The 17,607-nt window shown below is 38.5% G+C and overlaps 1 long non-coding RNA gene across 1 annotated transcript in view; it reads right to left on the reverse strand.

Annotated features, from left to right (window-relative positions):
* The window catches only part of LOC140684739 (uncharacterized), a 59,896-nt gene that overhangs the window by 18,342 nt on the left and 23,947 nt on the right, over positions 1-17,607 (reverse strand). Inside the window, exons 2-3 of the long non-coding RNA XR_012057447.1 lie at positions 11,201-11,264; positions 696-796 (exon numbers count right to left, since the gene is read on the reverse strand). This is a non-coding gene — a long non-coding RNA (uncharacterized lncRNA). The remainder of the gene's footprint in view (positions 1-695; positions 797-11,200; positions 11,265-17,607) is intronic.

The following is a 17,607-nucleotide window of genomic DNA, read 5'->3' on the forward strand; positions in this document are numbered from 1 at the left end:
CAGCTCAGGCACACAGAACAATCCTTTTCCAGCCCCAGAACCAGCTCAGGCACACAGAACAATCCTTTTCCAGCCCAGGACCACCTCAGCACACAGAACAATCCTTTTCCAGCCCAGAACCACCTCAGCACACAGAACAATCCTTTTCCAGCCCAGAACCAGCTCAGGCACACAGAACAATCCTTTTCCATCCCAGAACCATCTCAGGCACACAGAACAATCCTTTTCCAGCCTCAGAACCATGGACTGTCACAGCTTCAGCCCCAAAAAGTGCAAACAGCAGGGAATGGAGGAGAGCAAACTGGGAGGGTGGGACTGTATCACCTGGAGCTGGAATTGGACAATTAACCCAATATGGAAATGGACTAAAACTTATAAAAGTGTGAAAATTCCTGACACAGGCTGGATGGAGCTTGGAGCAACCTGGGATAGTGAAATGGGATGAGATTTAAAATCCCTTCCAAGCCAAACCACTCTGGTTATAAAAAATAAGAAACAAGGCCTCCTCGTGGTGTGATTCAAACACAGCTGAAACCAGGACACCCCCTCTGCCTCCACTGAAAACTGGTCAGGAAATTCTGCAGCTTTTCCTTCTTTACTGAAATTATGGGAGCAAAGATGAGTCTGGAGCTGTTTGCTCACATGAGAAAGGTATTCAGGACACCAAAAGAAGCACCTGGAATGATCATATTTACCTCGGTCAGGAAAAGCTGCTTTGACTTTTTTGCAAAATCTTTATGGCCATCTTCATAGCAACGAGAAAACCAGTCTCCAAAATCCTTGACAACTTGCTCTCCTGAAAAAAAAAAAAAAAAAAAAAAAAAAGGCAAAAGAAATTTAAAAAATTGTATTAAAACATTGTGCTTAAATTCCCTCAAATTGTGTTAAACAGACACACAAAATGAAAACTTTCAGAAGAAAATGACCACAGACTACAATTCCAAGCAGGGCTGTCTCAAATAACTCTCCCACACATATTCCCAACAGATGAAACAAACCAGTACAACTGCACAATATTCAGAAGTTATTCCAGACTTGACTCAGTGGATTCTTTGTAAAACAATCCATTTTCCATGTGAATTTAAATTTTAAAAGCAGATTTTAAAAGCAATTTTAATAATTGCAGATGATGAGCACTAATCTCGGTCCTCAGCATCCCTGGAAGTCTTTCCCTCCTGCCTGAACACCACATGTTCAGAATATATCCAATTTTTCCATCTTTTATTTGCACAGGTAGGGATCATTCAGTTTATTCAAGCCAATTATCTCAGCGTGATTCATCATCACGATGCTCCAAAATAAAAGCAATCATGCTAGATTAGTGCAATTAAAAAGGTATTTTTATTTTTGGAGAAAAAATTTGCCTGTTGAACTGGAAACTTTTCTCCAAACAACATCAGGGTACTTGTTGAACTTGTGTGAAACATTTCTTCCTCTCCCTGAAGCTCAAATGCAGAGCTCTGAGCTTTCCCTGGGTTAAATACCTGTAAAAATAAAGCTCTACTTTGTAGACTGAGCTAAAATTAAATTTTATTGGCCCATTTTAATCACTAGAAATCTCCTGTTTTGCAGGAGCACCAAGCAGAGCTCCCACAGCACTGCAAGGAAGGCACTGAAGGGATCAGGGACTCCACTCCAATCCAGGGAAGGACAAGGGAAAAGCTTTCATTCCATGAGGTTTTTCCCTCTGTCATGCACTTCCATCTGCTAATTAAATATCATTTAATTGGCATTCCCAGCTTCTCTGGGCAACCTGTTTGAGCACCCTCCATAAAGAACTCCTTCCTAACATTTCATCTGCCTCTCTTCATTTTCAAATCCTTGTCTGTATCAAAAGTCCTCTTTACAAGCATCCTTAAGGTGCTGGAAGGTTCAAATCTTGCACAAATAATATAAAAATTTGACTGATTACTGCCAATCCCTGATCAGAGTATACAGAAATAATGATAAAGCGACCACAGAAATTTGGGATAGCAAGTTTTAGCGCTCACAGTCATTGCAATTCACCTCATCTTCATTCTTAGGGATGGGAAAAGGGATTCTGTGGATATAAAGTCATTTATTATCTAACCCAGCTTCCTGCCCAAAAGTTAAAGCCTGTTGAGGGCACTCTCCAAATCCCTTATAAACACCAGCAGGCCGAGGGCATCCATCGCCTTTCTGGGAAGCCCAGTTGGGTTAAGATTTCTCAGTAAAGGTCTCAATTTAAGGTTTCTCAGTAATAAAAAGGTTTCCTGCTGCCTGTTGTAAGCCTCCCAGAAGAGTTCTGAACCATTCCCACCAGTCTATCACCGGATCCCAGTGGGAAAAGTTCAGTTTAGGTGGTTTTGTGCACATATAAATACGTGCACATGTGTCAGTAGCTCTGCATCCCTCACTGAGCAACTTTTGCAAGTGCAAAAGTCACAGAGAGGGCCAGGAACCTCCAGGCTCTCAACAGAATAAGAAAATGCATTGCTCCAGTCCCGCTTTGATTTCCAGGGAAAGCAATTTGTGGAGGCAGTGGGCAGAAGGAAATGCAGAGAGGAGCTTTCCCAAACTGCAACAGGAGCCTCTGACTACAAAGCAGCACAAAAATCCAGCAAATCTGGCAAATTCCCTGCGTGGCAAACACATTTCTTGTGCGGACAACTGTGGCAAGCACATTTCTCTCCCTCTCAGGATTTTTCATAGAGGTGCACAGAGAGAAATGAAAGAGAAAATAATTTCTATTTCTGCTCCTTGTTTTTGGAATGTGTTTGGAGAATTGTTTACCTGGGGTGTTGCTTGGTTGGATTTTGGTGAGGATTGTTTGAGCCTGGTGGCCAATCCAACCCACCGGGGATTGGACTCCCAGAGAGGGTCACAAGTTGTGAGAGTCAGAGAAAGTAGTATGTAGTTTTAGTATCCTCCTTTTATATAATATATCAATATATTTTAACATAGTTATAATAAAGAAATAATTCAGCCTTCTGAATTAAGTCAAACATCATCATTTCTTCCCATTAATTTTACCTGCATTTACAATAGACAACGGTCTTCCCACAGGAATTGATATTCTGCTCACAACCAAACGGGGCTGTGGCCAAGCAAAGCTGTTATTTCACACCAAAAAAAAGATTAAATCAGCTGTTTTACACTGTGGTGAATTCTAGTTTTGGGGGTTTTTTGCTGCCTGTCCTGATTCTCCTCATTTCAGTGGGTCAGGAATGAGTTCTTTACTGTTTTTGTAAAGAATTCACCAGAGATGACACCAATGCCTCGTTCTTGCTGCTTTGGAGGCTCCAGATAATCACAGGGAACTTATTTGGGGACTGATGGGGAAGTTGTTAAACGGCTGTGCTTGACTTCCACCGAAAATCAGCCGTAATTAAAAGATAATTGTTTGAAATCGTCCTGAGCCTTTGGCAACAATATTAGAAACACGGAAGGGGGAAACGAAGAGATTGATTTCAAATGAGATCCAGGCAATTAAAAAAAATAATTTAAAAAACTTTTAAAATTCCATTTGAAACTGAATTCTCCTGGAACAGGGGGTGGAAAGGCAGGGTCAGGAAAATTTCCTGAGAACATTTCTGGGATCCAGACTAATTCCTTTGTTTTGGAATGATTGGAGCGGGGAAATTGGTTCAGTGGCAGCTTCTCACCAAGCTCTGCCATAATCAATCAATAATAATCAATTAATGCAGTCAATAATTATTGCAATCCATCTTTGCAGCCACTGAAAAATTGGGGATTTATCTCTGTCCTTCCTGTGCTGAAGTCACAAAGAAGTGATTTCTAGAACCTTGTTACAACTTTTAAAGGCAATTTATTATTGTCATCTCTGTCCCTAATAAATATAAATATATTTAATTATATATTTAAATATACATATATTTAATTGTATATTTAAACATATAAATATATTCATTTAATGCTTAAATAAGTTACAAAACTTGTGCTGATATCAATGGCAGCTAAAAATAAAACATAAATTTTATTTACATTTTATTGTAAATAAAATGTAAATTAAATTATTGGCCTCTGTGTGTGGCTGTTCTCTGCCGCGTGCCATTAAAAACTGATAGAAAAGTTCTCATTCATCATATTAATTATTATTAATTTGAATTATTCTCCTTCAAATGTACAATCCCAATCCAAGAGAAGTTTAAGAAAGGGTTGGGACCTTAAGGTCCCTTCCAACCTAAAACATTCCAGGATTGAAAGATCCTCCCCAGTCATGGCTTGGATCCCATCAAAGTCAAGATTTTCCCTGAGTTCCCAGTCAGTCCTGCTGGAATTTCCTGGGTGTGCAAGCACTGCAGGCCCTGCTCCACAGTTGGAAGAGTTTTCCATGCCTGGACACTTCCCAAATTCCAGGCATGGAATTACCCTTTAATTAAGGCTGATTTTCAGTGGAAGTCAAGCACAGCCACTTAACAACTTCCCCATCAGTCCCCTTCCTAATCTTGAGCTCCCTGATTTGATTTGCTCTCAGTTCTGACCCAGAGGTGCTGACTGGCCCTGTAGAATATTCCCAGTGATCCAGTCAGGGCAAGGAAAACTCTGATTATCCTGGAAAAAAAGGATGGGATGGTTTGCTCTGAGCACAGCCCAGCTCTTCGCTTCCAACAACATCCCCACCCTGCAGCTTCACTTCTTCCCCCACTAAAACGGACAAAAAATTCCATTATCCCGTCATGTTCAACCTCTGGATTTCCTTCACCTCTTTATTCCAACTCCACTTTGCTAAAATCCACCAGGCAGAGCCAACAACCCGAACTAAATTTCCTGTGGAACGGAAATTTTGGGATCTCTGAACCTTTGGCTCCTCTCGTTTATCTGATCTGGTTCCTCTTCCAGGATGAAACCCAAAAAATCTCAGTTCAGGAGGCTGAGCAGGGAGATCATTTTGCTTCACCTCCAGAAACAATTGAAATTATTCTGAAACACTTCCTGCAGTCCTTGCCAATGAAGGAAATGATCCAAAATCAACATTTTTGGCTTCTAACACAAAATGCAAACATCTCTATTGAGCGGAATTCTCTCTTCCCTTGTCCTGCCCTCCAGACCTATGAACACCCAACCCATTTGTGGAAATTCAAATTAGCATTTTCATTTTATCTCACCCTTGATGTAACAAGCAAAGTTTCACTTTCCAATTTGCAGAGAATTTGGGGTTAATTATTTTAAATTAGAGATAAATTCATGTTACAATGTTCCTTTCAACTCATCTTTGATTTAACAAGATAAGTTCCATTTCCAATTTGTGGAGAAGTTGCCTTTAATTATCTGAAATTAGAGACACATTCTTTTACCTTCCCATGTTTTATCCTGTGGTTTTTGTGGTTGGAATGAGGGATTTATTTCCATACTTCAGCTTAAAAGAGAGATGTTATGAACCACAGGCTTGGAATCAGTGTCAAAATGTTTCAGCTATTTTTATGCTAAACATCATCGCTATGGAAACGCCACAGTTAAATTTAATGTGAATTTTCAGGGATTTTTCTTGCAGTACAGAGCAGCAGTAGAGTCCAGGTTGGGTTTAATGGGGAAAAAAATTAGGATTTTAGGTGTCTGTAGTGACTTAGAAAATATTTAACCAAAATCATTTTTATCTCTGTGATTTTAACCACACCCAGAAAAGTCGCTCCCAGTAAAAATTATGGCAAGATGGACAAAACACACTAAAATTCCCTTAAAATTAAAACACCAGGTCCAGCTTTTTCCAGAAAAAAAAAATAAATTGATTTTTTTGGTCCTTATTTTTACAGAATAATTTGAATTTCAAGGCCTTGTTCTTATGGAGCACAGGGGAAACAGGTGAGTTCAGCATCTCTAGCCCATCCGGGGGGAATTTCTGTTTTTCCAGGATAATCAGAGTTTTTCCTGCCCTAATTGGATCACTGGGAATATTCAGCCAGCACCTCTGTGTCAGAACTGAGAGCAAATCAAATCAGGGAGCTCAAGATTAGGAAGATCTGCCCAGGTTTTTGCTGCCAGGGTGAAAATTCCAGTAGTGACAGCAAAAGTGTTGTAGGCTGCCAAAGTAGCAACCATGTGGGTCGTGGGGAATAAAATAAAATTTAAAAAAGAAAGAAAAGCTAAAAGTTAAAATTAAAATAAAATTTTTCCATTGATTTTTACATTATTTGGTTCTATTAGGTTTTGCTGCTTGTTTTTTCTCAGTGTAGCATTGGATAAAGATTTATTTATTTCCGCAAAATCTTATTTTTGCTATGGAAAGGTTGCATCCAAACCTTTATTGCTAAGTCTTTTTTTAAAGTCCTGGACCTCCAAGATTTTAAAAAAACCTAAAAAACAAGTGGAAAACCACTCCATTTTCCTGAAATCTTGTACTCACATCAACTACACGCTCTGGCAAATATTTTATGTAGTTTAAGGGCTCGGCTGGTGGGAAAAAAAAAAAAAAAAAAAAAAAAAAAGCAGGTCTCCTCCCTCCAGGGCCATTCTTTGGAGATGTTATTTTTAAAATCCCTGTTCCTACTCACCTAAGACAACACCTACACCCCCAGCTCATGGCAGGAACCTGGTGACACGAGATTATCACATTTTCATACACGGCTCCTCGTGTTTCATTTATAGGAGCTGTGCTTCCTGCTGGTTTTTGCATCCTTGGAGCTCAATCCCAGCTGATCCTTTGGGTTTTTTTCTGATCTCGCTGGTGAAGGTCAAAGCAAAGCCAATATTCGTTCCACAACCCCAGCCTTGGGATGTGTGGGAATCCAGGGCTTCCCTCTGGTTGCCCTGGTGGGTCTGGGACCCTGGCAGGGGTCAGGAACCCCCCTGGACAGAGCCCCCAGAGACACTGGCTGTGATCTCTGTCCATGGAAAAGAGTTTTCAATCTTACAGGATGAATTACAAGCTCTGAGTGTTTGATATGAGTAATAATTAAGTGTGGCATGGGTGCAAAAGTAAAATATTAGGATTCTAGATAAGGGGTCCAAAGGGGACAAGATGGTGGAAATTGGGTGTGTGTCAGAATCTGAGGTATTGATGATTCCCAGATTGCAGAAAGTCTCTGTCTGTCAGCCCCACTGCCAAAGCAGAAGCCATAATTGGTCTGTGCTGTTTCAAGGTTGTTTATTCTGTTTATCTCTAACATGTTCTGCTGCCCTGCCGCAGCTCTGTCCTGCAGGGCAGCGTGTGGGGCTCTGCCCTCAGTGGGATGGTACAAACATTAAATACCACAAACTACCTGTGCTGGATTTACAATAACGTGCCAATATCTGTCACCTACGTTGGACAGTGTGTCCCCAGCCTGAACCAACAGAAAAATGCCAACACCACAGTGAAACATGGAGGGCATGAAGAAGGAGAAAAAGGACAAGACACACCCAATTTCCTCCATTGGGTTTTTTTTTTTTCCCTCTTTTTTAAACCAGGTGCTCTCAAGAGAGCATTTGTACAAACTGGTGTTAGACATGGTGCCGTAGGAGGTCTGCAAGAAAGTTTCTATTTGGAAATACACTTTGCATATCAGCAATGAATAAAACATAGCCCTTTGTGTGTGCACATTATATCATGGAGCATGACTAATCTGGGGATACATTCTGCCTTCTCTCAATTCCAAAAAAAAAAAAAAATCAGCAGATTAGCTGGAGTTGCCATTAATAAAAGCTAGATTGTCACCTCAAAACTCAGTTAAAAATGAAATAAAACACAAGGGGCTGCTGAAGGCTGTTCCTGTTGGCTGCCCAGCCCGCCAGGATTAATATTTCTGTAAACCTGAGGCCTTCATTCTATCTTTTTTTTTTTCAATGATCATTTATTTTTATCCTCATTGGTAGGCAAAGAAAAAAGTCATTCAGACCTTCCTGAAGACTTTTAAAAACTCCTTAAATAATGATAATAATGCTTAGCTTAAAAAGGATCGTTTTTAAAGGGTAGGGGCTTGGATCTTTCTTTTCTGATTGGGAAGTTTAAGGGCAGGTTGGTTCAGCTTTGGATGATCTGGGATAGTGGAAAATGTCTCTGCCCATGGCAGAGGGGGGAATGAGGTGAATTTTTCCCAACCCAAACCTATGATTCCATGAACACAGACCCAATTTTGCTTTAGCACCTTCAGAGGTTGAGAATTTCACCACCAGCACTTGGCAAAGCCCTGAGGAGGGGCAGGAATTTCCAGGGCAGGACAGAACAGGCTGGAGGAGCAGCGCCACGTCCTGTGCGAGCAACAAATGAAAAACCAGAGAAAACTCTGCTCTCCCAGCAACTGCCAGTGCAAACACTGCAGTTTAGTTGCCAAGCAACCCCCTCATCCTCCAAAAATTCTTGTTCAGGTATCAATAAAATCACTTGTTCAAAAGGGACTGGAAAACAAAAGCCAGTTGTGGCTCTGCCGCCCTGATTTGCTCAGTGAAGTGAAGGAGAAGCAGAATCTCAGCCCCATCCAAGGTTTATCTGAACACAAAAAAAACCCACATTATGAAATTCCACATGGCAAAGTCATGATTTCCTCATCCCACAAGCAAGGAAGAGCAGGGCTGAAGGGATTAATGTCCCAAAAGCCACTTTGGAAAGGGGGAAAGCTCTCAGAGCAGCCCTCAGGAGGGCCCAGCTCTGCTCCAGCACACCAGGCCCTCCTGATGAGCTCCAAAACATCATTTTACTCCTGACTGTGGGGCAGAAATTCCAGGAGATTTCACCAAAGCGCTCAAAGCTGAGTGATTACAACATCTAGAAGTGTTTCTGATCCCAAAATGGGAAGGGAAATTAAAAATCACCCAGTGCCACTCCAGCCATGGCAGGGACACCTCTCACTGTCCCAGGTGCTCCAACCCCAATGTCCAACCTCGGGCACTGCCAGGGATCCAGGGGCAGCTACAGCTGCTCTGGGAATCCCATCCCAGCCAGGAATTCCTTCCCCAAAATCCCATAATTTCTGTTCATTTGAAGCCATTCCCTGTTCTGTCCCTCCATCTCCTCAGCTCCCTCAGGCACTGCAAGCACAGAAATTTCTCTTTTCCAGGCTTGCAGCAGCCTGGGACAGTGGGAGGTGTCCCTGCCCATGGCAGGGGGTGGAATAGGATGGTTTTAATGTCCCTTCCAACCCAAACCTTTCAGTGCAAGTAATTAATCCTCCTCAAGGTTTTAATGAGCATTTTTTCCATGGGAAAAATTCAGTTTTTGCCATTTCTGTCCAGGTCTGTGACCCTCCCAACTCATCCTCGTGTGATGGCAACAGGAATTCCCATTTGGAAAATAAATTTGGCATTAAGCTGCATTTGCTGTGTGGCAGAAGTTCTCTCTGGTGCTCCCCACCACCATTTGCTGGGAGCCAAACAAGGATCATCAAGGATTTCCAAAATCCCAAATGTCTCCAGCACAGCTTTTGGAACCATATGGCACAATTGGATTTCTTATCAGCTCCTTGCTCCACGTGTCTCCAGGCTGACAATTATCCCTGGAAAACATGGAGCAGAGCATTTGTTAGACCAAGAAATAGGGAATAAGTAAATAAATAAATGAATAAATAAATAAATAAATAAATAATTCCACATGATCCACATTTCAATAAAACCATGAGGAAAACAGACCAAGAATTTTGCCACACAACACAAATCAGGAAAATAAAGTCCTTTCCATAACTCCATGGGATGTTTGCAAAATGTTCTTGGTTATTCTGTTTATTTTTTTGATTGGTGGAGGTTCAGAACTTTAAATAAAGACTTAGCAATAAAGGTTTGGATGCAACCTTTCCATAGCAAAAATAAGATATTTTTTTATCCAAAGCTACACTGAGAACAAACAAATAGCAAAACCTAACAGAACCAAATAATGTAAAAATCAATGGAAATTCAGTGCCTGGTTGAAAAATCTGCTTTTTTCATATATAAAAAAGGTCAGTTAATATTTCCCAGCATTTCACAAACATGAGAAGGGCTGAGAACAGAGAAGGGGGAATCACATTCCAGACTTGGGGATGTTTTTAGGGCACCTGAGAAAAATACCAAGAATTTTGCTTTGATTTTCACAATTTGCACCTCTCTGGCATCCATTTCATAACTGAACCATGCACACACAGGAATTATTTCAGTCCTGGCACAGGGATAACTAAACACACACAGCAGTTATTCAAACCATGGGCTAGGGAATAAAAAAGTGCAAAATTACAGGTTTAAAAAACACAAAAAAAAATCAACAACCCAACTTATCAAAGCACTGAAATTCTCTGAGTCATTATCCAAAATTAAAAAACAGATTAAAGAAATTTTTCACTTAAATCTCCTTTAATTTGAGATAAAATTCCTCAATCTGCTGAAGGAGTTTGGAGCCTTTTAGGCCCAGATCCACACTCAGCCAGGATTTTAGCCTGAGAAGGAAAATAATCCCTAGAAATTCTCCAGGAAAACAAACAATTCCATGACTGCTCCTCTTGCTGCCTGGATCCTTCATTCTTCATGATCTAAACAAATGTTTATCCTGATATCACCTGGTAAAAACTGAACTTAAGCAAGGCTTAAACCAATTTAAATGTCAATTCCTTTGATTTAGCAGAGGGAGCGGATGCATGAGAAAGCAGAATTACCACATCCCCTCCACCTCAGAGACACATTTAAACCTAAAAATACAATTCTATTTTTGTTTTAAGAGACGGGGGAAAAAAAAAAAGAAAAATTCCCAAAAAAAAAAAAAGAAAAAAAAAAGAAAAAATTCAGAAAAAAATAAAATTAAGCTCTTAATTTTTTGTTAAGAGCTGAGAAAAAGCTCAGGTCTTTCTTGCCATCCAAAGGAGGTCCAATCCTTCCTGGGGATCCCATCTGGATATTTGGATTATTTGCTGACCTACCTGAAGCATCAGCTCTGTAGCAAAGGGATTTCTGGTTGCCAGGGCTCAACAAAAGGCATTCAAATACAATAAAATAAAAAGGAATTCACAGGTAAAATAAGGAAAAGCCTAAAATGGGCCAGGAAATAAATATGGGGAAAACGTTAATTGGCATCCAGTGCTGTGGTGAGTTGTATTTTGAATTGTATTTTGTGTATAAATATAAATAATAATAAATCTTTGTTTAGATTAACACTGCTTTAAAATCACCTGATTTATTCTGAAAATGAAGGAAAAGTGTGCAAAAAACATTTAAAAAAGCACAAATCAGAGTTTTTGAGCTACAAGTTCCCTGTTTTCCCATCAAACTCTTCATGGAGTTGGATGTCTCTAAGAAATATAAACGGTGCAGTTGAGCATTTTTAATTATTTTCATTATTAATTACCTGGGGTATGGATCTGCTCCCAGTGATCCAGGGGAGATTTATCCAGAGGTTCCATCAGGAGGGACTGGAATTTAGGTGAAGACCGGGGAGAGGAGGGACATGAGGAAAAGGAGCAGTAGAAATATAAAATAAGGTAAATAATTGAAATATTAAATAAGGGCAGGGACATTTTCCACTATCCCAGATCATCCAAAGCTCCAGCCAACCTGGCTTTAAACTTGCCAAAAAGAAAGATCCAAGCCCCTACCCTTTAAAAATGATCCTTTTTAAGCTAAGCATGATTATCATTATTTAAGGAGTTTTTAAAAGTCTTCAGGAAGGTCTGAATGACTTTTTTCTTTGCCTACCAATGAGGATAAAAATAAATGATCATGTAAAAAAATAAAAGTCAGGTAGAATGAAGGTGTCAGGTATACAGAAATATTAATCCTGATGGGCTGGGCAGCCAACAGGAACATCCTGTTGGAACAGTATAAATATTAAAAAAAGGAAAAATAGAAATATTAGTAAGGGTATTGAAATTTTTTATTTCAGTTAAGAAAATGGGATTTATCACAGCTTTTCCAGCACCTGCAGCTCAACTTCCACCTTCTCAAGGAATTCCCAATCTCATAAAGAGCCTGAAGGGCCTGCCCAGCCCCACCTGGAGCAAAACCTGAAGAAATGCAGGGATTTGCAGGAATAAATCCTCTGAAGGACTCAGAATATCCAGAATTGTCAACAGGAGGGAAAAACAAGAGTTTTCCTTCTCCCTCAGGTGTTTTTTGGGACAAACCCTCTTCCAGCCATAAAATATTCCCAAGGCAAGGAGAGCAAAAAACTCTGGATCTTGAATAATTGAGGCAAGTCTGAAAGCTCATTCCAGAAGTTATTCATAGCTGGACACACAAATAAAAAACCAGAATTATTGGAATATCCCAAGTTGATCTCAGCACCTTATTGAGAGGTGGGAACAGGTTGTGAGCTTTGAATCAAACTTTGGTAAGAAACAATAAAATCCAGATAAAATAGCAGCTAATTCGTTCACCACCAACATTTAAAAATAGCAATAAGAGCAATTTTAGCACCTCACTGACCTAAATAATTTTAGGGAAAGTCCAGAGGAGGAAGGGAAAATGAAGATTTACAACCTCACTGCTATTTCTGATTTTACTCTGTTGTCATCCCAGGGTTGAACTGGAGTTAAAACCTGTGGTCATATTTAGAAAACCTTTTCCAGGGATGTAAGGAATGTTTATTCCTAGGGAAAAGGAAAGGAGGATCGAGGCAGGAGGCACCGACTGGGATTTTTGGGAGGAAAAAACTCATCCGTGAGGCAGAAGTGCCACCTTGTGATTGAACACTGCAGTCCAGGAGGGGGCTGGGGACACGATATCTGAATTATCCCTCCCTCCCAAAACATCTTCAACCCCTGGAAAAAAAAATATTTGAAGGAAATCAGTTGAAAATCCACGGATTTTAACGAGTGGGTGGCACAAGCTCCCAAATCAAACCAAAAAAACCCATAAATGTTTCTGGCCCTCAGGATTCCTGTGTTTAATCCAACTTCTAAATGAGAATTAAATTTCCTATTTCACTGTTCTATCATTCATCAAAGAGCTGTTAATTATGTGATATAAAAAATTTACATCTACAAGGAAATTACATCTACAAGAAAATTGCTTTCCTTAAAGAATTTCTGTGATTATCCACAAATATCACATGGGAAGGAACATTGCACTTCCAAATGAGAGCATTAAGAGGATGTTGATGGGGACAAATATAAAATTAAAGATTCTATTCCTTGCACAGATTAGGAGAGATTTTACCAAAAGTTAAGAAAGTTCTCACTCTGTATTGGAAATTTCCTTTTCACATGCAGGTCATGAAATCCCCCAAAATGCATTAAATTATTGTGAGTGAGATCCTGAAGAATTTCTCATGAAAGCAGTTTTTTTTACTCAAGATTTCCATGAGAATATGCTCAGCACATCTGGATTTCTCATTTTTTTGTAGACACATCAGGTCAACCACTCCTGTTACCCAATTCCAAATATATTCAAATATCTCACTCTGGATGTGATCAATCTATAAAAAAATAATCATAATATGGCAAGAGAAGAGGAATAAGATAAATAGTAAAAAATGTGATGAAAGATAAATTATTGAAAATTATGTTCCTATTTTTAATGCAATTTTTCTTACCCATCCAAGAAATATTAAGATTTTTATAATAAGATAATAGAAAAGTAAAATTAGGATGATAGAAGAACACATAGTATGAAATAATAAATGTATCAAGAGGTCACCATACAACAAGGGAGAAGTAAAAAAAAATGGGTTAAAATTACAAGGTAAATTTACTAAATGTTAAAATATTTTAATAAAATTTGCTCATTCAACCCACTTGGATCTTCTGCTTTGTGAGTACAGGATTTTGTTTTATTTATCTCAGTAAAAAAAAAAAGATCTTTTTTGGTGAAAAGTCTTAATTTAAGACTTGAATGAGCTTTCAATGAAGAAATTTCCCCTAATATCCAACCTAAACGTCTCCTGGTGCAATTTGAGGCTCTTTCCTCTTATCCTGTCCCTGGTTTCTGGGGAAAAAAGATCCAAAGAGACTCAAAAGTGGATCCAAATTCAACTTTTCCCAAAGGGAGGACCAAGGAACGAGGAGCACCACGACCTCAGTGGTGCCGATTTGGTGGCAAATCACGTGGCTGCTTTAAAAAGTAAAATATTGAAGGTTATTTCTATCAAATAATGTCATTGCTAATTTGATCCATCAGCTCTGAGCAGTCCAAATTACAGACCTGTCCCAACCCAGGAAAATTCAAAGTAATGCAATTATCCTTTTAGACTATATAAAGCCTCCCATCACCATGGCACCCAGATTTCTCCTCTCCTCAATAGACACCTTCACCTCAGATGTGCATCTGAGAGAAACTTCTGCACTCGACTTTCTCAAAATTGCTCCCTGGAGTAATTTTATTACTGTTATATTTATTTTATTATATATTTTATTTTATATTTATGTTATTTTATATTTTTATTTATGTATGGCAAGCACATTTTACTTGGTTTTGAGGGTTTTCATACAGAAAAAGCAGGAATTACACAGCCAAATCTACATCAAATGTGAAGGAACTTTCCCTGATATCGAATTTAAACCTCCCCTGGCACAATCTCCTCTCATCCACTCACTTTTACCTGGGAGAAGGGGTCAGCCCCCACCTGAGTACAATATCCTTTTGGGCACTGTAGAGAGAAAATATCAGTAAAAATATACTGACAATAATCACACAGCCTTCTGTGGCCAAGGAGATGTTATTTGAGCTCCAAAAATCAATTAGATATTTATAAATATAGAATATTTTAACTAAATTTTAATATCTACTGTTACATATATGTATAAATATGTATATTTATGTATATAAATATATATACTTATATATACTTTTATTTTTATAGATAATATATTATAATTAAATATAAAATATTTTTATATATAAATATATTGGGGGTTACTATATTAATATATATAATATAATTTTGATATAGTTTTAATAAATTTAAATAAAAGATATAAATATATCCATCTGGGCTCCGTTATCAGCACCATTCTCCAAATCATGCCAACAGTTTAAGCCATTTTTATGAGAACATTAAAAAAAAATCCACTGCATAACAAAATTCCAACTCCTGAATGGACAGACATTTTGGAATAGAATATGGCATGGAATGTGAGGACATTTTTGTTCAGGGATTCAGGGAAATAATAAAGATATATTTTGATATTTGAAAACAATAAAAGCACAGAATTACTTCGGATTGGAAGAAATCTTGAAGACCACTTAATTCCAACCCATTCCACTAGACCAGGGTGCTCCAAGCTCCATCCAGCCTGGCCTTGGACACTTCCAAGGATGGAAAAAATATTGTTTTAATTCAACAAAGACATCCTGAAATCCAAAAAGTACATTTAAGTACCGAACATGATATAATTAACCAGGGTACAGACAGAAAAATATTAATCCTTTCCTTATCCCGCTCATCCACAATAATTTTCCTTAATCCCTGGACAAAGCCAGGTTTTAATGCAGATATTCAGGTGCTGCTGGTAAGAAAAACACCCATTAAAAACATTTCCACGTGGTATTCAGAGTCCAAAAATCCTGGGAATGAAGACAACAATTGTCCCAAAGATCCAACTGGAAATGAGGTTCCCAAAAAATCAAGAGGTGGCAGTTTGCAATTGCTGATAAGAGAGGAGCACGTGGCTGGAGAAATTCTGCAGTGCAAAAGCCACATAATAACCCGAGGTTTTTGGCAGAGGATGAGAAGCCTCTTCCCCCATCCTGCAGAAAAATTTAATAAGCAAAACATTCCCCAAAATAGCCTCTTGTGAGTTGTGCCTGGTCTGGATTTCTGTGTACAGCTGCAGCGCTGTGAGGTTCAATTTTGATGAGAAAAATAACAAAAAACTTGATTAATACAGGCAATTTTTTTTTTTTAACCTGTGCAAGTTTTGGCCACTTCAGAATTCTGTGGTTAAAAGGTTAAAAAGGTTAAAAATGAGCAGCCCAGGAGGAATGAGCTGCTAATTTAATATGAGTCTGTGGGATCCAGCTCCTCTCAGGCTGGGTTTAAGGATAAATCAGCAACTCTTCTTAACCTTCAGTATTTATTTGCAAAGCTTGCTGGAGTGTAAAATGGATAAAGATGAAGCTCCCATAAAACTTGTGAGTTGAAGAAAGGAAGAATCAGGAAAATAATTGGCTATAAATATGCCATATGGATTTTTTCCTCTTTTCTGGAGTATTTTTATGGGCTTGGATGAGCTCTCGACAGATAAAATGGAGAAATATTCCCCTCACACTTACTTGAGGGGGAAAAAAATAAAAATTTAACCCAAAAAATTGTTCAAGGAGTAAATAGAAGCAATCCCCAAAAGCCATAACAGCAATCCTTTTGGGAATTTCTTTATGCTGCCATTCCCAAACTCATCAGCATCAGGAGATGTCAGGTGCTGATGAGTTTGGGAATGGCAGCATAAAGAAATTCCCAAATTCTTCCACCCAATAAGGAAACACATCATAAACCCAGAATCATGCTTAATTAGCAGCTGGATTAATCGATAATTGTTTCATCCAATTAGATCATTGTAAAGAGAGAAAAAAAAAGGCTAAATTTCTGCAATTATTAGGGAAAAAAAAAAAGTTAAATTTCTGCAAGTCAAAGAGTGAAGACAAAAATACCTGCAGAATTTTTGCAAGTATTAGTATCTTTTTAGGGGGTTGGAAGTATGCAGAATACTTCCAGCCCCCTAAAAAGATGCTAAAAATATCTGATTTTCAATTAACAATTTTAAAGGAATCCGATCCGAGACCTGAGACCTTGGGAAAGATGATTGCTCCTGGTTTTCACTGAGGTTCATTATAAAAAATAAACCAACATGGAGATATAATAAAAATTATTATAATGATAAAGCTGGGATATTTGGAATTCCATCATTTGAATGCAGCAGTTACCACTTCAGCAGGTCCAATATTAAAAAAACAGGAGGGAAATTCCCTTCCAAATTTATCCCCACCCCAATCAGCTTTGAGAAACTGGGGAAACTGGTGGAGATTTAAATCCTGGAAGATCATGGAATTACAGAATGGATTGGGTTGGAAGGAACCTTAAAGCTCATCTCATCCCAACTGCTCAACATTTCCTTGTCAATCCATAAAAATCTCTGCAAGAGTGGCCAGAAAAGACTGGAATATCAATGTTTCCACTGAAAAGAGGAAAAATAGAATTAAAAATCAGCCACAGCTTTTAAAATCTGTTTGATTATTTCATTTCATGGAGGTTTTTCCCTTTTTTCATTTAAATTAAATATTTTCACCTCTAAAGTTGCAGCTCCCTTTATTCCAACATGAGGGGGGGTTTTCCTGCTTTTCCTGTTTTTCCTACTTTGATTGTCTTTTTTTGGCTCAGAAAATTAAATTTCATAGAGTTGGTCCTTATAGATTGAATGCTTTGTGCTAAACAAATGGTTCTAGTATTTGCTGGTGCTTTCAATAAATTAGAATTTGATGCTCAAGCCAATATTGAGCTGACACAAATTAGATTTACCAAGCAAATTTTTCCCCCAAATATCATCTTATCGAACAAGGGCTGTATTTTGCACCTGTCAGAAAATGTTTATTGCTTTATTTCATTAGCATGGCCTGTCAAGCTTTAATCTTAAATTGCCTGGCAAAACAGAAAAGACATTTTGCTAAGAGAGAACTCACTTTTCACAGCAAGAAACATCATTTAATATGGAATGAAGCACTGGGTCTTCAGGGTATTTTTTTAGCCACATGGACCACAATTTTTCCCAATTATTTAAGTGGTTAAAATCCAAGTTGAGGCAGGTTTGTGTAACAGAACTTGAC

This window comes from Taeniopygia guttata, chromosome 9 (genome assembly GCF_048771995.1).
Source record: "Taeniopygia guttata chromosome 9, bTaeGut7.mat, whole genome shotgun sequence".
NCBI lineage: Eukaryota > Metazoa > Chordata > Aves > Passeriformes > Estrildidae > Taeniopygia > Taeniopygia guttata.